We start from the raw sequence: 25,745 nt of genomic DNA on the forward strand, positions 1-25,745 counted from the left end.
GGCTATCTATCCCTGAGATTATTGGTCTGCCTGGGGGACTATGACCTTAGCTTTGATCATCAGTAAAACTGAGAACAAGATCCCGCTGTCCTTAGAGAATCCAATAATTGATACATAGGCAGCACTCCAGTGCAATGTTTCAGCTCATAATGAGATTCGGAAAGGGAATTTCTGAAGTGCTGTATCTCTTTTGTTGTAACATTCTGTAAATTGTAGTACTTTTTGTGCAGAATTCACTTACATTAGGCAAGTTCCCTAACAACAATATGGATGGATGATGGAACAGTTTGCTAATGTACAATATTAATCAACACACTAGATAATTAGTTTTTGGATAAAAACTGTAAATATGTCTTCTTTGCTAGCTCGCGTTTATGCAGCTCACACGTTCTGACAACAAGTATCCAGCCTAGGCAGTGCTCTTGAGTAGAGTTGAGCGAACACCTGGATGTTCGGGTTCGAGAAGCTCGGCCGAACTTCCCGGAAATGTTCGGGTTCGGGATCCGAACCCGACCCGAACTTCGTCCCGAACCCGAACCCCATTGAAGTCAATGGGGACCCGAACTTTTGGGCACTAAAAAGGCTGTAAAACAGCCCAGGAAAGAGCTAGAGGGCTGCAAAAGGCAGCAACATGTAGGTAAATCCCCTGCAAACAAATGTGGAAAGAGAAATGAATAAAAATAAAAATAAAAAAAATAAAAATGACCCAATATCAATTGGACAGAGGTCCCATAGCAGAGAATCTGGCTTCACGTCAGCAGAGAATCAGTCTCTTCATGTCATAGCAGAGAATCTGGCTTCATGTCAGCACAGAATCAGTCTCTTCATGCCATAGCAGAGAATCTGGCTTCATGTCAGCACAGAATCAGTCTTCATGTCATAGCAGAGAATCAGGCTTCACGTCACCCACCACTGGAACAGGCCACTGTCACACATTTAGGCCCAGGCAACCAGGCAGAGGAGAGTGGTCCCGTAACAGAGAATCTGGCCTTATGTCAGCGCAGAATCTGTCTTCATGTCATAGCGGAGAATCAGGCTTCACGTCACCCACCACTGGAACAGGCCACTGTCACACATTTAGGCCCCGGCACCCAGTCAGAGGAGAGAGGTCCTGTAACAGAGAATCTGGCCTTATGTCAGCACAGAATCTGTCTTCATGTCATAGCAGAGAATCAGGCATCACGTCACCCACCACTGGAACAGGCCACTGTCACACATTTAGGCCCAGGCACCCAGGCAGAGGAGAGAGGTCCCGTAACAGAGAATCTGGCCTTATGTCAGCACAGAATCTGTCTTCATGTCATAGCAGAGAATCAGGCATCACGTCATCCACCACTGGAACAGGCCACTGTCACACATTTAGGCCCAGGCACCCAGGCAGAGGAGAGAGGTCCCGTAACAGAGAATCTGGCCTTATGTCAGCGCAGAATCAGTCTTCATGTCATAGCAGAGAATCAGGCTTCACGTCACCCACCACTGGAACAGGCCACTGTCACACATTTAGGCCCCGGCACCCAGACAGAGGAGAGCGGTCCCGTAACAGAGAATCTGGCCTTTTGTCAGCGCAGAATCAGTCTTCATGTCATAGCAGAGAATCAGGCTTCACGTCACCCACCACTGGAACAGGCCACTGTCACACATTTAGGCCCAGGCACCCAGGCAGAGGAGAGAGGTCCCGTAACAGAGAATGTGGCCTTATGTCAGTGCAGAATCAGTCATTATGTCATAGCAGAGAATCAGGCTTCACGTCACCCACCACTGGAACAGGCCACTGTCACATATTTAGGCCCAGGCACCCAGGCAGAGGAGAGAGGTCGCGTAACAGAGAATCTGGCTTAATGTCAGCACAGAATAAGTCTTCATGTCATAGCAGAGAATCAGGCTTCACGTCACCCACCACTGGAACAGGCCACTGTCACACATTTAGGCCCCGGCACCCAGACAGAGGAGAGCGTTCCCGTAACAGAGAATCTGGCCTTATGTCAGCGCAGAATCAGTCTTCATGTCATAGCAGAGAATCAGGCTTCACGTCACCCACCACTGGAACAGGCCACTGTCACACATTTAGGCCCAGGCACCCAGGCAGAGGAGAGATGTCCCGTAACAGAGAATCTGGCCTTATGTCAGCACAGAATCTGTCTTCATGTCATAGCAGAGAATCAGGCATCACGTCACCCACCACTGGAACAGGCCACTGTCACACATTTAGGCCCAGGCACCCAGGCAGAGGAGAGAGGTCCCGTAACAGAGAATCTGGCCTTATGTCAGCGCAGAATCAGTCTTCATGTCATAGCAGAGAATCAGGCTTCACGTCACCCACCACAGGAACAGGCCACTGTCACACATTTAGGCCCCGGCACCCAGACAGAGGAGAGAGGTCCCGTAACAGAGAATCTGGCCTTATGTCAGCGCAGAATCAGTCTTCATGTCATAGCAGAGAATCAGGCTTCACGTCACCCACCACTGGAACAGGCCACTGTCACACATTTAGGCCCAGGCACCCAGGCAGAGGAGAGAGGTCCCGTAACAGAGAATCTGGCCTTATGTCAGCGCAGAATCAGTCTTCATGTCATAGCAGAGAATCAGGCTTCACGTCACCCACCACTGGAACAGGCCACTGTCACATATTTAGGCCCAGGCACCCAGGCAGAGGAGAGAGGTCGCGTAACAGAGAATCTGGCTTCATGTCAGCACAGAATAAGTCTTCATGTCATAGCAGAGAATCAGGCATCACGTCACCCACCACTGGAAGAGGCTACTGTCACACATTTAGGCCCAGGCACCCAGGCAGAGGAGAGAGGTCCCGTAACAGAGAATCTGGCCTTATGTCAGCGCAGAATAAGTCTTTATGTCATAGCAGAGAATCAGGCTTCACGTCACCCACCATTGGAACAGGCCACTGTCACACATTTAGGCCCAGGCACCCAGGCAGAGGAGAGAGGTCCCGTAACAGAGAATCTGGCCTTATGTCAGCACAGAATCTGTCTTCATGTCATAGCAGAGAATCAGGCATCACGTCACCCACCACTGGAACAGGCCAGTGTCACACCTTTAGGCCCAGGCACCCAGGCAGGGGAGAGAGGTCCCGTAACAGAGAATCTGGCCTTATGTCAGCGCAGAATCAGTCTTCATGTCATAGCAGAGAATCAGGCTTCACGTCACCCACCACTGGAACAGGCCACTGTCACACATTTAGGCCCAGGCACCCAGGCAGAGGAGAGAGGTCCCGTAACAGAGAATCTGGCCTTATGTCAGCACAGAATCTGTCTTCATGTCATAGCAGAGAATCAGGCATCACGTCACCCACCACTGGAACAGGCCACTGTCACATATTTAGGCCCAGGCAGAGGAGAGAGGTCGCGTAACAGAGAATCTGGCTTCATGTCAGCACAGAATAAGTCTTCATGTCATAGCAGAGAATCAGGCATCACGACACCCACCACTGGAACAGGCCACTGTCACACATTTAGGCCCAGGCACCCAGGCCGAGGAGAGAGGTCCCGTAACAGAGAATCTGGCCTTATGTCAGCGCAGAATCAGTCTTCATGTCATAGCAGAGAATCAGGCTTCACTTCACCCACCACAGGAACAGGCCACTGTCACACATTTAGGCCCCGGCACCCAGACAGAGGAGAGCGGTCCCGTAACAGAGAATCTGGCCTTATGTCAGCGCAGAATCAGTCTTCATGTCATAGCAGAGAATCAGGCTTCACGTCACCCACCACTGGAACAGGCCACTGTCACACATTTAGGCCCAGGAACCCAGGCAGAGGAGAGAGGTCCCGTAACAGAGAATCTGGCCTTATGTCAGCGCAGAATCAGTCTTCATGTCATAGCAGAGAATCAGGCTTCACGTCACCCACCACTGGAACAGGCCACTGTCACATATTTAGGCCCAGGCACCCAGGCAGAGGAGAGAGGTCGCGTAACAGAGAATCTGGCTTCATGTCAGCACAGAATAAGTCTTCATGTCATAGCAGAGAATCAGGCTTCACCGCACCCACCACTGGAACAGGCCACTGTCACACATTTAGGCCCAGGCACCCAGGCAGAGGAGAGAGGTCCCGTAACAGAGAATCTGGCCTTATGTCAGCGCAGAATCAGTCTTCATGTCATAGCAGAGAATCAGGCTTCACGTCACCCACCACTGGAACAGGCCACTGTCACATATTTAGGCCCAGGCAGAGGAGAGAGGTCGCGTAACAGAGAATCTGGCTTCATGTCAGCACAGAATAAGTCTTCATGTCATAGCAGAGAATCAGGCATCACGACACCCACCACTGGAACAGGCCACTGTCACACATTTAGGCCCAGGCACCCAGGCAGAGGAGAGAGGTCCCGTAACAGAGAATCTGGCCTTATGTCAGCAGAGAATCTGTCTTCATGTCATAGCAGAGAATCAGGCATCACATCACCGACCACTGGAACAGGCCACTGTCACACATTTAGGCCCAGGCACCCAGGCAGAGGAGAGAGGTCCCGTAACAGAGAATCTGGCCTTATGTCCGCGCAGAATCAGTCTTCATGTCATAGCAGAGAATCAGGCTTCACGTCACCCACCACTGGAACAGGCCACTGTCACACATTTAGGCCCAGGCACCCAGGCAGAGGAGAGAGGTCCCGTAACAGAGAATCTGGCCTTATGTCAGCACAGAATCTGTCTTCATGTCATAGCAGAGAATCAGGCATCACGTCACCCACCACTGGAACAGGCCACTGTCACACATTTAGGCCCAGACACCCAGGCAGAGGAGAGAGGTCCCGTAACAGAGAATCTGGCCTTATGTCAGCGCAGAATGAGTCTTCATGTCATAGCAGAAAATCAGGCTTCACGTCACCCACCACTGGAACAGGCCACTGTCACACATTTAGGCCCCGACACCCAGACAGAGGAGAGCGGTCCCGTAACAGAGAATCTGGCCTTATGTCAGCGCAGAATCAGTCTTCATGTCATAGCAGAGAATCAGGCTTCACGTCACCCACCACTGGAACAGGCCACTGTCACACATTTAGGCCCAGGCACCCAGGCAGAGGAGAGAGGTCCCGTAACAGAGAATCTGGCCTTATGTCAGCACAGAATCTGTCTTCATGTCATAGCAGAGAATCAGGCATCACGTCACCCACCACTGGAACAGGCCACTGTCACACATTTAGGCCCAGGCACACAGGCAAAGGAGAGAGGTCCCGTAACAGAGAATCTGGCCTTATGTCAGCGCAGAATCAGTCTTCATGTCATAGCAGAGAATCAGGCTTCACGTCACCCACCACTGGAACAGGCCACTGTCACACATTTAGGACCCGGCACCCAGACATAGGAGAGCGGTCCCGTAACAGAGAATCTGGCCTTATGTCAGCGCAGAATCAGTCTTCATGTCATAGCAGAGAATCAGGCATCACGTCACCCACCACTGGAACAGGCCACTGTCACACATTTAGGCCCAGGCACCCAGGCAGAGGAGAGAGGTCCCGTAACAGAGAATCTGGCCTTATGTCAGCTCAGAATCAGTCTTCATGTCATAGCAGAGAATCAGGCTTCACGTCACCCACCACTGGAACAGGCCACTGTCACATATTTAGGCCCAGGCAGAGGAGAGAGGTCGCGTAACAGAGAATCTGGCTTCATGTCAGCACAGAATAAGTCTTCATGTCATAGCAGAGAATCAGGCATCACGACACCCACCACTGGAACAGGCCACTGTCACACATTTAGGCCCAGGCACCCAGGCCGAGGAGAGAGGTCCCGTAACAGAGAATCTGGCCTTATGTCAGCGCAGAATCAGTCTTCATGTCATAGCAGAGAATCAGGCTTCACTTCACCCACCACAGGAACAGGCCACTGTCACACATTTAGGCCCCGGCACCCAGACAGAGAAGAGCGGTCCGGTAACAGAGAATCTGGCCTTATGTCAGCGCAGAATCAGTCTTCATGTCATAGCAGAGAATCAGGCTTCACGTCACCCACCACTGGAACAGGCCACTGTCACATATTTAGGCCCAGGCACCCAGGCAGAGGAGAGAGGTCGCGTAACAGAGAATCTGGCTTCATGTCAGCACAGAATAAGTCTTCATGTCATAGCAGAGAATCAGGCATCACGTCACCCACCACTGGAACAGGCCACTGTCACACATTTAGGCCCAGGCACCCAGGCAGAGGAGAGAGGTCCCGTAACAGAGAATCTGGCCTTATGTCAGCGCAGAATAAGTCTTCATGTCATAGCAGAGAATCAGGCTTCACGTCACCCACCACTGGAACAGGCCACTGTCACACATTTAGGCCCAGGCACCCAGGCAGAGGAGAGAGGTCCCGTAACAGAGAATCTGGCCTTATGTCAGCACAGAATCTGTCTTCATGTCATAGCAGAGAATCAGGCATCACGTCACCCACCACTGGAACAGGCCACTGTCACACATTTAGGCCCAGGCACCCAGGCAGGGGAGAGAGGTCCCGTAACAGAGAATCTGGCCTTATGTCAGCGCAGAATCAATCTTCATGTCATAGCAGAGAATCAGGCTTCACAGCACCCACCACTGGAACAGGCCACTGTCACACATTTAGGCCCAGGCACCCAGGCAGAGGAGAGAGGTCCCGTAACAGAGAATCTGGCCTTATGTCAGCACAGAATCTATCTTCATGTCATAGCAGAGAATCAGGCATCACGTCACCCACCACTGGAACAGGCCACTGTCACACATTTAGGCCCAGGCACCCAGGCAGAGGAGAGAGGTCCCGTAACAGAGAATCTGGCCTTATGTCAGCGCAGAATCAGTCTTCATGTCATAGCAGAGAATCAGGCTTCACATCACCCACCACTGGAACAGGCCACTGTCACATATTTAGGCCCAGGCAGAGGAGAGAGGTCGCGTAACAGAGAATCTGGCTTCATGTCAGCACAGAATAAGTCTTCATGTCATAGCAGAGAATCAGGCATCACGACACCCACCACTGGAACAGGCCACTGTCACACATTTAGGCCCAGGCACCCAGGCAGAGGAGAGAGGTCCCGTAACAGAGAATCTGGCCTTATGTCAGCAGAGAATCTGTCTTCATGTCATAGCAGAGAATCAGGCATCACGTCACCGACCACTGGAACAGGCCACTGTCACACATTTAGGCCCAGGCACCCAGGCAGAGGAGAGAGGTCCCGTAACAGAGAATCTGGCCTTATGTCCGCGCAGAATCAGTCTTCATGTCATAGCAGAGAATCAGGCTTCATGTCACCCACCACTGGAACAGGCCACTGTCACACATTTAGGCCCAGGCACCCAGGCAGAGGAGAGAGGTCCCGTAACAGAGAATCTGGCCTTATGTCAGCACAGAATCTGTCTTCATGTCATAGCAGAGAATCAGGCATCACGTCACCCACCACTGGAACAGGCCACTGTCACACATTTAGGCCCAGACATCCAGGCAGAGGAGAGAGGTCCCGTAACAGAGAATCTGGCCTTATGTCAGCGCAGAATGAGTCTTCATGTCATAGCAGAAAATCAGGCTTCACGTCACCCACCACTGGAACAGGCCACTGTCACACATTTAGGCCCCGACACCCAGACAGAGGAGAGCGGTCCCGTAACAGAGAATCTGGCCTTATGTCAGCGCAGAATCAGTCTTCATGTCATAGCAGAGAATCAGGCTTCACGTCACCCACCACTGGAACAGGCCACTGTCACACATTTAGGCCCAGGCACCCAGGCAGAGGAGAGAGGTCCCGTAACAGAGAATCTGGCCTTATGTCAGCACAGAATCTGTCTTCATGTCATAGCAGAGAATCAGGCATCACGTCACCCACCACTGGAACAGGCCACTGTCACACATTTAGGCCCAGGCACACAGGCAGAGGAGAGAGGTCCCGTAACAGAGAATCTGGCCTTATGTCAGCGCAGAATCAGTCTTCATGTCATAGCAGAGTATCAGGCATCACGTCACCGACCACTGGAACAGGCCACTGTCACACATTTAGGCCCAGGCACCCAGGCAGAGGAGAGAGGTCCCGTAACAGAGAATCTGGCCTTATGTCCGCGCAGAATCAGTCTTCATGTCATAGCAGAGAATCAGGCTTCATGTCACCCACCACTGGAACAGGCCACTGTCACACATTTAGGCCCAGGCACCCAGGCAGAGGAGAGAGGTCCCGTAACAGAGAATCTGGCCTTATGTCAGCACAGAATCTGTCTTCATGTCATAGCAGAGAATCAGGCATCACGTCACCCACCACTGGAACAGGCCACTGTCACACATTTAGGCCCAGACACCCAGGCAGAGGAGAGAGGTCCCGTAACAGAGAATCTGGCCTTATGTCAGCGCAGAATGAGTCTTCATGTCATAGCAGAAAATCAGGCTTCACGTCACCCACCACTGGAACAGGCCACTGTCACACATTTAGGCCCCGACACCCAGACAGAGGAGAGCGGTCCCGTAACAGAGAATCTGGCCTTATGTCAGCGCAGAATCAGTCTTCATGTCATAGCAGAGAATCAGGCTTCACGTCACCCACCACTGGAACAGGCCACTGTAACACATTTAGGCCCAGGCACCCAGGCAGAGGAGAGAGGTCCCGTAACAGAGAATCTGGCCTTATGTCAGCACAGAATCTGTCTTCATGTCATAGCAGAGAATCAGGCATCACGTCACCCACCACTGGAACAGGCCACTGTCACACATTTAGGCCCAGGCACACAGGCAGAGGAGAGAGGTCCCGTAACAGAGAATCTGGCCTTATGTCAGCGCAGAATCAGTCTTCATGTCATAGCAGAGTATCAGGCTTCACGTCACCCACCACTGGAACAGGCCACTGTCACACATTTAGGCCCCGGCACCCAGACATAGGAGAGCGGTCCCGTAACAGAGAATCTGGCCTTATGTCAGCGCAGAATCAGTCTTCATGTCATAGCAGAGAATCAGGCATCACGTCACCCACCACTGGAACAGGCCACTGTCACACATTTAGGCCCAGGCACCCAGGCAGAGGAGAGAGGTCCCGTAACAGAGAATCTGGCCTTATGTCAGCTCAGAATCAGTCTTCATGTCATAGCAGAGAATCAGGCTTCACGTCACCCACCACTGGAACAGGCCACTGTCACATATTTAGGCCCAGGCACCCAGGCAGAGGAGAGAGGTCCCGTAACAGAGAATCTGGCCTTATGTCAGCGCAGAATCAGTCTTCATGTCATAGCAGAGAATCAGGCTTCACGTCACCCAGCACTGGAACAGGCCACTGTCACACATTTAGGCCCCGGCACCCAGACAGAGGAGAGCGGTCCCGTAACAGAGAATCTGGCCTTATGTCAGCGCAGAATCAGTCTTCATGTCATAGCAGAGAATCAGGCTTCACGTCACCCACCACTGGAACAGGCCACTGTCACACATTTAGGCCCCGGCACCCAGACAGAGGAGAGCGGTCCCGTAACAGAGAATCTGGCCTTATGTCAGCGCAGAATCAGTCTTCATGTCATAGCAGAGAATCAGGCTTCACATCACCCACCACTGGAACAGGCCACTGTCACACATTTAGGCCCAGGCACCCAGGCCGAGGAGAGAGGTCCCGTAACAGAGAATCTGGCCTTATGTCAGCGCAGAATCAGTCTTCATGTCATAGCAGAGAATCAGGCTTTACTTCACCCACCACAGGAACAGGCCACTGTCACACATTTAGGCCCCGGCACCCAGACAGAGGAGAGCGGTCCCGTAACAGAGAATCTGGCCTTATGTCAGCGCAGAATCAGTCTTCATGTCATAGCAGAGAATCAGGCTTCACGTCACCCACCACTGGAACAGGCCACTGTCACACATTTAGGCCCAGGCACCCAGGCAGAGGAGAGAGGTCCCGTAACAGAGAATCTGGCCTTATGTCAGCGCAGAATCAGTCTTCATGTCATAGCAGAGAATCAGGCTTCACGTCACCCACCACTGGAACAGGCCACTGTCACATATTTAGGCCCAGGCACCCAGGCAGAGGAGAGAGGTCGCGTAACAGAGAATCTGGCTTCATGTCAGCACAGAATAAGTCTTCATGTCATAGCAGAGAATCAGGCATCACGTCACCCACCACTGGAAGAGGCTACTGTCACACATTTAGGCCCAGGCACCCAGGCAGAGGAGAGAGGTCCCGTAACAGAGAATCTGGCCTTATGTCAGCGCAGAATAAGTCTTTATGTCATAGCAGAGAATCAGGCTTCACGTCACCCACCATTGAAACAGGCCACTGTCACACATTTAGGCCCAGGCACCCAGGCAGAGGAGAGAGGTCCCGTAACAGAGAATCTGGCCTTATGTCAGCACAGAATCTGTCTTCATGTCATAGCAGAGAATCAGGCATCACGTCACCCACCACTGGAACAGGCCACTGTCACACCTTTAGGCCCAGGCACCCAGGCAGGGGAGAGAGGTCCCGTAACAGAGAATCTGGCCTTATGTCAGCGCAGAATCAGTCTTCATGTCATAGCAGAGAATCAGGCTTCACGTCACCCACCACTGGAACAGGCCACTGTCACACATTTAGGCCCAGGCACCCAGGCAGAGGAGAGAGGTCCCGTAACAGAGAATCTGGCCTTATGTCAGCACAGAATCTGTCTTCATGTCATAGCAGAGAATCAGGCATCACGTCACCCACCACTGGAACAGGCCACTGTCACATATTTAGGCCCAGGCAGAGGAGAGAGGTCGCGTAACAGAGAATCTGGCTTCATGTCAGCACAGAATAAGTCTTCATGTCATAGCAGAGAATCAGGCATCACGACACCCACCACTGGAACAGGCCACTGTCACACATTTAGGCCCAGGCACCCAGGCCGAGGAGAGAGGTCCCGTAACAGAGAATCTGGCCTTATGTCAGCGCAGAATCAGTCTTCATGTCATAGCAGAGAATCAGGCTTCACTTCACCCACCACAGGAACAGGCCACTGTCACACATTTAGGCCCCGGCACCCAGACAGAGGAGAGCGGTCCCGTAACAGAGAATCTGGCCTTATGTCAGCGCAGAATCAGTCTTCATGTCATAGCAGAGAATCAGGCTTCATTTCACCCACCACTGGAACAGGCCACTGTCACACATTTAGGCCCAGGAACCCAGGCAGAGGAGAGAGGTCCCGTAACAGAGAATCTGGCCTTATGTCAGCGCAGAATCAGTCTTCATGTCATAGCAGAGAATCAGGCTTCACGTCACCCACCACTGGAACAGGCCACTGTCACATATTTAGGCCCAGGCACCCAGGCAGAGGAGAGAGGTCGCGTAACAGAGAATCTGGCTTCATGTCAGCACAGAATAAGTCTTCATGTCATAGCAGAGAATCAGGCATCACGTCACCCACCACTGGAACAGGCCACTGTCACACATTTAGGCCCAGGCACCCAGGCAGAGGAGAGAGGTCCCGTAACAGAGAATCTGGCCTTATGTCAGCGCAGAATAAGTCTTCATGTCATAGCAGAGAATCAGGCTTCACGTCACCCACCACTGGAACAGGCCACTGTCACACATTTAGGCCCAGGCACCCAGGCAGAGGAGAGAGGTCCCGTAACAGAGAATCTGGCCTTATGTCAGCACAGAATCTGTCTTCATGTCATAGCAGAGAATCAGGCATCACGTCACCCACCACTGGAACAGGCCACTGTCACACATTTAGGCCCAGGCACCCAGGCAGGGGAGAGAGGTCCCGTAACAGAGAATCTGGCCTTATGTCAGCGCAGAATCAATCTTCATGTCATAGCAGAGAATCAGGCTTCACCGCACCCACCACTGGAACAGGCCACTGTCACACATTTAGGCCCAGGCACCCAGGCAGAGGAGAGAGGTCCCGTAACAGAGAATCTGGCCTTATGTCAGCACAGAATCTATCTTCATGTCATAGCAGAGAATCAGGCATCACGTCACCCACCACTGGAACAGGCCATTGTCACACATTTACGCCCAGGCACCCAGGCAGAGGAGAGAGGTCCCGTAACAGAGAATCTGGCCTTATGTCAGCGCAGAATCAGTCTTCATGTCATAGCAGAGAATCAGGCTTCACTTCACCCACCACAGGAACAGGCCACTGTCACACATTTAGGCCCCGGCACCCAGACAGAGGAGAGCGGTCCCGTAACAGAGAATCTGGCCTTATGTCAGCGCAGAATCAGTCTTCATGTCATAGCAGAGAATCAGGCTTCACGTCACCCACCACTGGAACAGGCCACTGTCACACATTTAGGCCCAGGAACCCAGGCAGAGGAGAGAGGTCCCGTAACAGAGAATCTGGCCTTATGTCAGCGCAGAATCAGTCTTCATGTCATAGCAGAGAATCAGGCTTCACGTCACCCACCACTGGAACAGGCCACTGTCACATATTTAGGCCCAGGCACCCAGGCAGAGGAGAGAGGTCGCGTAACAGAGAATCTGGCTTCATGTCAGCACAGAATAAGTCTTCATGTCATAGCAGAGAATCAGGCATCACGTCACCCACCACTGGAACAGGCCACTGTCACACATTTAGGCCCAGGCACCCAGGCAGAGGAGAGAGGTCCCGTAACAGAGAATCTGGCCTTATGTCAGCGCAGAATAAGTCTTCATGTCATAGCAGAGAATCAGGCTTCACGTCACCCACCACTGGAACAGGCCACTGTCACACATTTAGGCCCAGGCACCCAGGCAGAGGAGAGAGGTCCCGTAACAGAGAATCTGGCCTTATGTCAGCACAGAATCTGTCTTCATGTCATAGCAGAGAATCAGGCATCACGTCACCCACCACTGGAACAGGCCACTGTCACACATTTAGGCCCAGGCACCCAGGCAGGGGAGAGAGGTCCCGTAACAGAGAATCTGGCCTTATGTCAGCGCAGAATCAATCTTCATGTCATAGCAGAGAATCAGGCTTCACAGCACCCACCACTGGAACAGGCCACTGTCACACATTTAGGCCCAGGCACCCAGGCAGAGGAGAGAGGTCCCGTAACAGAGAATCTGGCCTTATGTCAGCGCAGAATCAGTCTTCATGTCAAAGCAGAGAATCAGGCTTCACGTCACCCACCACTGGAACAGGCCACTGTCACATATTTAGGCCCAGGCAGAGGAGAGAGGTCGCGTAACAGAGAATCTGGCTTCATGTCAGCACAGAATAAGTCTTCATGTCATAGCAGAGAATCAGGCATCACGACACCCACCACTGGAACAGGCCACTGTCACACATTTAGGCCCAGGCACCCAGGCAGAGGAGAGAGGTCCCGTAACAGAGAATCTGGCCTTATGTCAGCAGAGAATCTGTCTTCATGTCATAGCAGAGAATCAGGCATCACGTCACCGACCACTGGAACAGGCCACTGTCACACATTTAGGCCCAGGCACCCAGGCAGAGGAGAGAGGTCCCGTAACAGAGAATCTGGCCTTATGTCCGCGCAGAATCAGTCTTCATGTCATAGCAGAGAATCAGGCTTCATGTCACCCACCACTGGAACAGGCCACTGTCACACATTTAGGCCCAGGCACCCAGGCAGAGGAGAGAGGTCCCGTAACAGAGAATCTGGCCTTATGTCAGCACAGAATCTGTCTTCATGTCATAGCAGAGAATCAGGCATCACGTCACCCACCACTGGAACAGGCCACTGTCACACATTTAGGCCCAGACACCCAGGTAGAGGAGAGAGGTCCCGTAACAGAGAATCTGGCCTTATGTCAGCGCAGAATGAGTCTTCATGTCATAGCAGAAAATCAGGCTTCACGTCACCCACCACTGGAACAGGCCACTGTCACACATTTAGGCCCCGACACCCAGACAGAGGAGAGCGGTCCCGTAACAGAGAATCTGGCCTTATGTCAGCGCAGAATCAGTCTTCATGTCATAGCAGAGAATCAGGCTTCACGTCACCCACCACTGGAACAGGCCACTGTCACACATTTAGGCCCAGGCACCCAGGCAGAGGAGAGAGGTCCCGTAACAGAGAATCTGGCCTTATGTCAGCACAGAATCTGTCTTCATGTCATAGCAGAGAATCAGGCATCACGTCACCCACCACTGGAACAGGCCACTGTCACACATTTAGGCCCAGGCACCCAGGCAGAGGAGAGAGGTCCCGTAACAGAGAATCTGGCCTTATGTCAGCGCAGAATCAGTCTTCATGTCATAGCAGAGAATCAGGCTTCACGTCACCCACCACTGGAACAGGCCACTGTCACACATTTAGGCCCAGGCACCCAGGCAGAGGAGAGAGGTCCCGTAACAGAGAATCTGGCCTTATGTCAGCGCAGAATCAGTCTTCATGTCATAGCAGAGAATCAGGCTTCACGTCACCCACCACTGGAACAGGCCACTGTCACACATTTAGGCCCAGGCACCCAGGCAGAGGAGAGAGGTCCCGTAACAGAGAATCTGGCCTTATGTCAGCTCAGAATCAGTCTTCATGTCATAGCAGAGAATCAGGCTTCACGTCACCCACCACTGGAACAGGCCACTGTCACACATTTAGGCCCAGGCACCCAGGCAGAGGAGAGAGGTCCCGTAACAGAGAATCTGGCCTTATGTCAGCGCAGAATCAGTCTTCATGTCATAGCAGAGAATCAGGCTTCACGTCACCCACCACTGGAACAGGCCACTGTCACACATTTAGGCCCAGGCACCCAGGCAGAGGAGAGAGGTCCCGTAACAGAGAATCTGGCCTTATGTCAGCGCAGAATCAGTCTTCATGTCATAGCAGAGAATCAGGCTTCACGTCACCCACCACTGGAACAGGCCACTGTCACACATTTAGGCCCAGGCACCCAGGCAGAGGAGAGAGGTCCCGTAACAGAGAATCTGGCCTTATGTCAGCGCAGAATCAGTCTTCATGTCATAGCAGAGAATCAGGCTTCACATCACCCACCACTGGAACAGGCCACTGTCACACATTTAGGCCCAGGCACCCAGGCAGAGGAGAGAGGTCCCGTAACAGAGAATCTGGCCTTATGTCAGCGCAGAATCAGTCTTCATGTCATAGCAGAGAATCAGGCTTCACGTCACCCACCACTGGAACAGGCCACTGTCACACATTTAGGCCCAGGCACCCAGGCAGAGGAGAGAGGTCCCGTAACAGAGAATCTGGCCTTATGTCAGCGCAGAATAAGTCTTCATGTCATAGCAGAGAATCAGGCTTCACGTCACCCACCACTGGAACAGGCCACTGTCACACATTTAGGCCCAGGCACCCAGGCAGAGGAGAGAGGTCCCGTAACAGAGAATCTGGCCTTATGTCAGCACAGAATCAGTCTTCATGTCATAGCAGAGAATCAGGCATCACGTCACCCACCACTGGAACAGGCCACTGTCACACATTTAGGCCCAGGCACCCAGGCAGAGGAGAGAGGTCCCGTAACAGAGAATCTGGCCTTATGTCAGCGCAGAATCAGTCTTCATGTCATAGCAGAGAATCAGGCTTCACGTCACCCACCACTGGAACAGGCCACTGTCACACATTTAGGCCCAGGCACCCAGGCAGAGGAGAGAGGTCCCGTAACAGAGAATCTGGCCTTATGTCAGCAGCAGAATCAGTCTTCATGTCATAGCAGAGAATCAGGCTTCACGTCACCCACCACTGGAACAGGCCACTGTCACACATTTAGGCCCAGGCACCCAGGCAGAGGAGAGAGGTCCCGTAACAGAGAATCTGGCCTTATGTCAGCGCAGAATCAGTCTTCATGTCATAGCAGAGAATCAGGCTTCACGTCACCCACCACTGGAACAGGCCACTGTCACACATTTAGGCCCAGGCACCCAGGCAGAGGAGAGAGGTCCCGTAACAGAGAATCTGGCCTTATGTCAGCGCAGAATCTGTCTTCATGTCATAGCAGAGAATCAGGCATCACGTCACCCACCACTGGAACAGGCCACTGTCACACATTTAGGCCCAGGCACCCAGGCAGAGGAGAGAGGCCCCGTAACAGAGAATCTGGCCTTATGTCAGCACAGAATCAGTCTTCATGTCATAGCAGAGAATCAGGCTTCACGTCACCCACCACTGGAACAGGCCACTGTCACACATTTAGGCCCAGGCACCCAGGCAGAGGAGAGAGGTCCCGTAACAGAGAATCTGGCCTTATGTCAGCGCAGAATCAGTCTTCATGTCATAGCAGAGAATCAGGCTTCACGTCACCCACCACTGGAACAGGCCACTGTCACACATTTAGGCCCAGGCACCCAGGCAGAGGAGAGAGGTCCCGTAACAGAGAATCTGGCCTTATGTCAGCAGCAGAATCAGTCTTCATGTCATAGCAGAGAATCAGGCATCACGTCACCCACCACTGGAACAGGCCACTGTCACACATTTAGGCCCAGGCACCCAGGCAGAGGAGAGAGGTCCCGTAACAGAGAATCTGGCCTTATGTCAGCGCAGAATCAGTCTTCATGTCATAGCAGAGAATCAGGCATCACGTCACCCACCACTGGAACAGGCCACTGTCACACATTTAGGCCCAGGCACCCAGGCAGAGGAGAGAGGTCCCGTAACAGAGAATCTGGCCTTATGTCAGCACAGAATCAGTCTTCATGTCATAGCAGAGAATCAGGCATCACGTCACCCACCACTGGAACAGGCCACTGTCACACATTTAGGCCCAGGCACCCAGGCAGAGGAGAGAGGTCCCGTAACAGAGAATCTGGCCTTATGTCAGCGCAGAATCAGTCTTCATGTCATAGCAGAGAATCAGGCTTCACGTCACCCACCACTGGAACAGGCCACTGTCACACATTTAGGCCCAGGCACCCAGGCAGAGGAGAGAGGTCCCGTAACAGAGAATCTGGCCTTATGTCAGCACAGAATCTGTCTTCATGTCATAGCAGAGAATCAGGCATCACGTCACCCACCACTGGAACAGGCCACTGTCACACATTTAGGCCCAGGCACCCAGGCAGAGGAGAGAGGTCCCGTAACAGAGAATCTGGCCTTATGTCAGCGCAGAATCAGTCTTCATGTCATAGCAGAGAATCAGGCTTCACGTCACCCACCACTGGAACAGGCCACTGTCACACATTTAGGCCCAGGCACCCAGGCAGAGGAGAGAGGTCCCGTAACAGAGAATCTGGCCTTATGTCAGCGCAGAATCAGTCTTCATGTCATAGCAGAGAATCAGGCTTCACGTCACCCACCACTGGAACAGGCCACTGTCACACATTTAGGCCCAGGCACCCAGGCAGAGGAGAGAGGTCCCGTAACAGAGAATCTGGCCTTATGTCAGCGCAGAATCAGTCTTCATGTCATAGCAGAGAATCAGGCTTCACGTCACCCACCACTGGAACAGGCCACTGTCACACATTTAGGCCCCGGCACCCAGACAGAGGAGAGCGGTCCCGTAACAGAGAATCTGGCCTTATGTCAGCGCAGAATCAGTCTTCATGTCATAGCAGAGAATCAGGCTTCACGCCACCCACCACTGGAACAGGCCACTGTCACACATTTAGGCCCAGGCACCCAGGCAGAGGAGAGAGGTCCCGTAACAGAGAATCTGGCCTTATGTCAGCACAGAATCTGTCTTCATGTCATAGCAGAGAATCAGGCTTCATGTCACCCACCACTGGAACAGGCCACTGTCACACATTTAGGCCCAGGCACCCAGGCAGAGGAGAGAGGTCCCGTAACAGAGAATCTGGCCTTATGTCAGCGCAGAATCAGTCTTCATGTCATAGCAGAGAATCAGGCTTCACGTCACCCACCACTGGAACAGGCCACTGTCACACATTTAGGCCCCGGCACCCAGACAGAGGAGAGCGGTCCCGTAACAGAGAATCTGGCCTTATGTCAGCGCAGAATCAGTCTTCATGTCATAGCAGAGAATCAGGCTTCACGTCACCCACCACTGGAACAGGCCACTGTCACACATTTAGGCCCAGGCACCCAGGAAGAGGAGAGAGGTCCCGTAACAGAGAATCTGGCCTTATGTCAGCTCAGAATCAGTCTTCATGTCATAGCAGAGAATCAGGCTTCACGTCACCCACCACTGGAACAGGCCACTGTCACATATTTAGGCCCAGGCACCCAGGCAGAGGAGAGAGGTCCCGTAACAGAGAATCTGGCCTTATGTCAGCGCAGAATCTGTCTTCATGTCATAGCAGAGAATCAGGCTTCACGTCACCCACCACTGGAACAGGCCACTGTCACACATTTAGGCCCCGGCACCCAGACAGAGGAGAGCGGTCCCGTAACAGAGAATCTGGCCTTATGTCAGCGCAGAATCAGTCTTCATGTCATAGCAGAGAATCAGGCTTCACGTCACCCACCACTGGAACAGGCCACTGTCACACATTTAGGCCCAGGCACCCAGGCAGAGGAGAGAGGTCCCGTAACAGAGAATCTGGCCTTATGTCAGCGCAGAATCAGTCTTCATGTCATAGCAGAGAATCAGGCTTCACGTCACCCACCACTGGAACAGGCCACTGTCACATATTTAGGCCCAGGCACCGAGGCAGAGGAGAGAGGTCGCGTAACAGAGAATCTGGCTTCATGTCAGCACAGAATAAGTCTTCATGTCATAGCAGAGAATCAGGCATCACGTCACCCACCACTGGAACAGGCCACTGTCACACATTTAGGCCCAGGCACCCAGGCAGAGGAGAGAGGTCCCGTAACAGAGAATCTGGCCTTATGTCAGCGCAGAATAAGTCTTCATGTCATAGCAGAGAATCAGGCTTCACGTCACCCACCACTGGAACAGGCCACTGTCACACATTTAGGCCCAGGCACCCAGGCAGAGGAGAGAGGTCCCGTAACAGAGAATCTGGCCTTATGTCAGCACAGAATCTGTCTTCATGTCATAGCAGAGAATCAGGCATCACATCACCCACCACTGGAACAGGCCACTGTCACACATTTAGGCCCAGGCACCCAGGCAGGGGAGAAAGGTCCCGTAACAGAGAATCTGGCCTTATGTCAGCGCAGAATCAGTCTTCATGTCATAGCAGAGAATCAGGCTTCACGTCACCCACCACTGGAACAGGCCACTGTCACACATTTAGGCCCAGGCACCCAGGCAGAGGAGAGAGGTCCCGTAACAGAGAATCTGGCCTTATGTCAGCACAGAATCAGTCTTCATGTCATAGCAGAGAATCAGGCTTCACGTCACCCACCACTGGAACAGGCCACTGTCACATATTTAGGCCCAGGCAGAGGAGAGAGGTCGCGTAACAGAGAATCTGGCTTCATGTCAGCACAGAATAAGTCTTCATGTCATAGCAGAGAATCAGGCATCACGTCACCGACCACTGGAACAGGCCACTGTCACACATTTAGGCCCAGGCACCCAGGCAGAGGAGAGAGGTCCCGTAACAGAGAATCTGGCCTTATGTCAGCGCAGAATCAGTCTTCATGTCATAGCAGAGAATCAGGCTTCACGTCACCCACCACTGGAACAGGCCACTGTCACACATTTAGGCCCAGGCACCCAGGCAGAGGAGAGAGGTCCCGTAACAGAGAATCTGGCCTTATGTCAGCACAGAATCAGTCTTCATGTCATAGCAGAGAATCAGGCATCACGTCACCGACCACTGGAACAGGCCACTGTCACACATTTAGGCCCAGGCACCCAGGCAGAGGAGAGAGGTCCGTAACAGAGAATCTGGCCTTATGTCAGCGCAGAATCAGTCTTCATGTCATAGCAGAGAATCAGGCTTCACGTCACCCACCACTGGAACAGGCCACTGTCACACATTTAGGCCCAGGCACCCAGGCAGAGGAGAGAGGTCCCGTAACAGAGAATCTGGCCTTATGTCAGCAGAGAATCTGTCTTCATGTCATAGCAGAGAATCAGGCATCACGTCACCGACCACTGGAACAGGCCACTGTCACACATTTAGGCCCAGGCACCCAGGCAGAGGAGAGAGGTCCCGTAACAGAGAATCTGGCCTTATGTCCGCGCAGAATCAGTCTTCATGTCATAGCAGAGAATCAGGCTTCATGTCACCCACCACTGGAACAGGCCACTGTCACACATTTAGGCCCAGGCACCCAGGCAGAGGAGAGAGGTCCCGTAACAGAGAATCTGGCCTTATGTCAGCACAGAATCTGTCTTCATGTCATAGCAGAGAATCAGGCATCACGTCACCCACCACTGGAACAGGCCACTGTCACACATTTAGGCCCAGACACCCAGGCAGAGGAGAGAGGTCCCGTAACAGAGAATCTGGCCTTATGTCAGCGCAGAATGAGTCTTCATGTCATAGCAGAAAATCAGGCTTCACGTCACCCACCACTGGAACAGGCCACTGTCACACATTTAGGCCCCGACACCCAGACAGAGGAGAGCGGTCCCGTAACAGAGAATCTGGCCTTATGTCAGCGCAGAATCAGTCTTCATGTCATAGCAGAGAATCAGGCTTCACGTCACCCACCACTGGAACAGGCCACTGTCACACATTTAGGCCCAGGCACCCAGGCAGAGGAGAGAGGTCCCGTAACAGAGAATCTGGCCTTATGTCAGCACAGAATCTGTCTTCATGTCATAGCAGAGAATCAGGCATCACGTCACCCACCACTGGAACAGGCCACTGTCACACATTTAGGCCCAGGCACACAGGCAGAGGAGAGAGGTCCCGTAACAGAGAATCTGGCCTTATGTCAGCGCAGAATCAGTCTTCATGTCATAGCAGAGAATCAGGCTTCACGTCACCCACCACTGGAACAGGCCACTGTCACACATTTAGGCCCAGGCACCCAGGCAGAGGAGAGAGGTCCCGTAACAGAGAATCTGGCCTTATGTCAGCGCAGAATCAGTCTTCATGTCATAGCAGAGAATCAGGCTTCACGTCACCCACCACTGGAACAGGCCACTGTCACACATTTAGGCCCAGGCACCCAGGCAGAGGAGAGAGGTCCCGTAACAGAGAATCTGGCCTTATGTCAGCGCAGAATCAGTCTTCATGTCATAGCAGAGAATCAGGCTTCACGTCACCCACCACTGGAACAGGCCACTGTCACACATTTAGGCCCAGGCACCCAGGCAGAGGAGAGAGGTCCCGTAACAGAGAATCTGGCCTTATGTCAGCGCAGAATCAGTCTTCATGTCATAGCAGAGAATCAGGCTTCACGTCACCCACCACTGGAACAGGCCACTGTCACACATTTAGGCCCAGGCACCCAGGCAGAGGAGAGAGGTCCCGTAACAGAGAATCTGGCCTTATGTCAGCACAGAATCAGTCTTCATGTCATAGCAGAGAATCAGGCTTCACGTCACCCACCACTGGAACAGGCCACTGTCACACATTTAGGCCCAGGCACCCAGGCAGAGGAGAGAGGTCCCGTAACAGAGAATCTGGCCTTATGTCAGCGCAGAATCAGTCTTCATGTCATAGCAGAGAATCAGGCTTCACGTCACCCACCACTGGAACAGGCCACTGTCACACATTTAGGCCCAGGCACCCAGGCAGAGGAGAGAGGTCCCGTAACAGAGAATCTGGCCTTATGTCAGCGCAGAATCAGTCTTCATGTCATAGCAGAGAATCAGGCTTCACGTCACCCACCACTGGAACAGGCCACTGTCACACATTTAGGCCCAGGCACCCAGGCAGAGGAGAGAGGTCCCGTAACAGAGAATCTGGCCTTATGTCAGCGCAGAATCAGTCTTCATGTCATAGCAGAGAATCAGGCTTCACGTCACCCACCACTGGAACAGGCCACTGTCACACATTTAGGCCCAGGCACCCAGGCAGAGGAGAGAGGTCCCGTAACAGAGAATCTGGCCTTATGTCAGCGCAGAATCTGTCTTCATGTCATAGCAGAGAATCAGGCTTCACGTCACCCACCACTGGAACAGGCCACTGTCACACATTTAGGCCCAGGCACCCAGGCAGAGGAGAGAGGTCCCGTAACAGAGAATCTGGCCTTATGTCAGCGCAGAATCAGTCTTCATGTCATAGCAGAGAATCAGGCTTCACGTCACCCACCACTGGAACAGGCCACTGTCACACATTTAGGCCCAGGCACCCAGGCAGAGGAGAGAGGTCCCGTAACAGAGAATCTGGCCTTATGTCAGCGCAGAATCAGTCTTCATGTCATAGCAGAGAATCAGGCTTCACGTCACCCACCACTGGAACAGGCCACTGTCACACATTTAGGCCCAGGCACCCAGGCAGAGGAGAGAGGTCCCGTAACAGAGAATCTGGCCTTATGTCAGCACAGAATCAGTCTTCATGTCATAGCAGAGAATCAGGCATCACGTCACCCACCACTGGAACAGGCCACTGTCACACATTTAGGCCCAGGCACCCAGGCAGAGGAGAGAGGTCCCGTAACAGAGAATCTGGCCTTATGTCAGCGCAGAATAAGTCTTCATGTCATAGCAGAGAATCAGGCTTCACGTCACCCACCACTGGAACAGGCCACTGTCACACATTTAGGCCCAGGCACCCAGGCAGAGGAGAGAGGTCCCGTAACAGAGAATCTGGCCTTATGTCAGCACAGAATCTGTCTTCATGTCATAGCAGAGAATCAGGCATCACGTCACCCACCACTGGAACAGGCCACTGTCACACATTTAGGCCCAGGCACCCAGGCAGAGGAGAGAGGTCCCGTAACAGAGAATCTGGCCTTATGTCAGCGCAGAATCAGTCTTCATGTCATAGCAGAGAATCAGGCTTCACGTCACCCACCACTGGAACAGGCCACTGTCACACATTTAGGCCCAGGCACCCAGGCAGAGGAGAGAGGTCCCGTAACAGAGAATCTGGCCTTATGTCAGCACAGAATCAGTCTTCATGTCATAGCAGAGAATCAGGCTTCACGTCACCCACCACTGGAACAGGCCACTGTCACATATTTAGGCCCAGGCAGAGGAGAGAGGTCGCGTAACAGAGAATCTGGCTTCATGTCAGCGCAGAATAAGTCTTCATGTCATAGCAGAGAATCAGGCATCACGTCACCGACCACTGGAACAGGCCACTGTCACACATTTAGGCCCAGGCACCCAGGCAGAGGAGAGAGGTCCCGTAACAGAGAATCTGGCCTTATGTCAGCGCAGAATCAGTCTTCATGTCATAGCAGAGAATCAGGCTTCACGTCACCCACCACTGGAACAGGCCACTGTCACACATTTAGGCCCAGGCACCCAGGCAGAGGAGAGAGGTCCCGTAACAGAGAATCTGGCCTTATGTCAGCACAGAATCTGTCTTCATGTCATAGCAGAGAATCAGGCATCACGTCACCGACCACTGGAACAGGCCACTGTCACACATTTAGGCCCAGGCACCCAGGCAGAGGAGAGAGGTCCCGTAACAGAGAATCTGGCCTTATGTCCGCGCAGAATCAGTCTTCATGTCATAGCAGAGAATCAGGCTTCATGTCACCCACCACTGGAACAGGCCACTGTCACACATTTAGGCCCAGGCACCCAGGCAGAGGAGAGAGGTCCCGTAACAGAGAATCTGGCCTTATGTCAGCACAGAATCTGTCTTCATGTCATAGCAGAGAATCAGGCATCACGTCACCCACCACTGGAACAGGCCACTGTCACACATTTAGGCCCAGACACCCAGGCAGAGGAGAGAGGTCCCGTAACAGAGAATCTGGCCTTATGTCAGCGCAGAATGAGTCTTCATGTCATAGCAGAAAATCAGGCTTCACGTCACCCACCACTGGAACAGGCCACTGTCACACATTTAGGCCCCGACACCCAGACAGAGGAGAGCGGTCCCGTAACAGAGAATCTGGCCTTATGTCAGCGCAGAATCAGTCTTCATGTCATAGCAGAGAATCAGGCTTCACGTCACCCACCACTGGAACAGGCCACTGTCACACATTTAGGCCCAGGCACCCAGGCAGAGGAGAGAGGTCCCGTAACAGAGAATCTGGCCTTATGTCAGCACAGAATCTGTCTTCATGTCATAGCAGAGAATCAGGCATCACGTCACCCACCACTGGAACAGGCCACTGTCACACATTTAGGCCCAGGCACACAGGCAGAGGAGAGAGGTCCCGTAACAGAGAATCTGGCCTTATGTCAGCGCAGAATCAGTCTTCATGTCATAGCAGAGAATCAGGCTTCACGTCACCCACCACTGGAACAGGCCACTGTCACACATTTAGGCCCCGGCACCCAGACAGAGGAGAGCGGTCCCGTAACAGAGAATCTGGCCTTATGTCAGCGCAGAATCAGTCTTCATGTCATAGCAGAGAATCAGGCTTCACGTCACCCACCACTGGAACAGGCCACTGTCACACATTTAGGCCCAGGCACCCAGGCAGAGGAGAGAGGTCCCGTAACAGAGAATCTGGCCTTATGTCAGCGCAGAATCAGTCTTCATGTCATAGCAGAGAATCAGGCTTCACGTCACCCACCACTGGAACAGGCCACTGTCACATATTTAGGCCCAGGCACCCAGGCAGAGGAGAGAGGTCCCGTAACAGAGAATCTGGCCTTATGTCAGCGCAGAATCAGTCTTCATGTCATAGCAGAGAATCAGGCTTCACGTCACCCACCACTGGAACAGGCCACTGTCACACATTTAGGCCCCGGCACCCAGACAGAGGAGAGCGGTCCCGTAACAGAGAATCTGGCCTTATGTCAGCGCAGAATCAGTCTTCATGTCATAGCAGAGAATCAGGCTTCACGTCACCCACCACTGGAACAGGCCACTGTCACACATTTAGGCCCAGGCACCCAGACAGAGGAGAGAGGTCCCGTAACAGAGAATCTGGCCTTATGTCAGCGCAGAATCAGTCTTCATGTCATAGCAGAGAATCAGGCTTCACGTCACCCACCACTGGAACAGGCCACTGTCACACATTTAGGCCCAGGCACCCAGGCAGAGGAGAGAGGTCCCGTAACAGAGAATCTGGCCTTATGTCAGCACAGAATCAGTCTTCATGTCATAGCAGAGAATCAGGCTTCACGTCACCCACCACTGGAACAGGCCACTGTCACACATTTAGGCCCAGGCACCCAGGCAGAGGAGAGAGGTCCCGTAACAGAGAATCTGGCCTTATGTCAGCACAGAATCTGTCTTCATGTCATAGCAGAGAATCAGGCATCACGTCACCCACCACTGGAACAGGCCACTGTCACACATTTAGGCCCAGGCACCCAGGCAGAGGAGAGAGGTCCCGTAACAGAGAATCTGGCCTTATGTCAGCGCAGAATCAGTCTTCATGTCATAGCAGAGAATCAGGCTTCACGTCACCCACCACTGGAACAGGCCACTGTCACACATTTAGGCCCAGGCACCCAGGCAGAGGAGAGAGGTCCCGTAACAGAGAATCTGGCCTTATGTCAGCGCAGAATCAGTCTTCATGTCATAGCAGAGAATCAGGCTTCACGTCACCCACCACTGGAACAGGCCACTGTCACACATTTAGGCCCAGGCACCCAGGCAGAGGAGAGAGGTCCCGTAACAGAGAATCTGGCCTTATGTCAGCGCAGAATCAGTCTTCATGTCATAGCAGAGAATCAGGCTTCACGTCACCCACCACTGGAACAGGCCACTGTCACACATTTAGGCCCAGGCACCCAGGCAGAGGAGAGAGGTCCCGTAACAGAGAATCTGGCCTTATGTCAGCGCAGAATCAGTCTTCATGTCATAGCAGAGAATCAGGCTTCACGTCACCCACCACTGGAACAGGCCACTGTCACACATTTAGGCCCAGGCACCCAGGCAGAGGAGAGAGGTCCCGTAACAGAGAATCTGGCCTTATGTCAGCGCAGAATCAGTCTTCATGTCATAGCAGAGAATCAGGCTTCACGTCACCCACCACTGGAACAGGCCACTGTCACACATTTAGGCCCAGGCACCCAGGCAGAGGAGAGAGGTCCCGTAACAGAGAATCTGGCCTT

The sequence above is a fragment of the Bufo bufo genome, chromosome 2, assembly GCF_905171765.1.
Source record: "Bufo bufo chromosome 2, aBufBuf1.1, whole genome shotgun sequence".
Classification (NCBI taxonomy): Eukaryota; Metazoa; Chordata; class Amphibia; order Anura; family Bufonidae; genus Bufo; species Bufo bufo.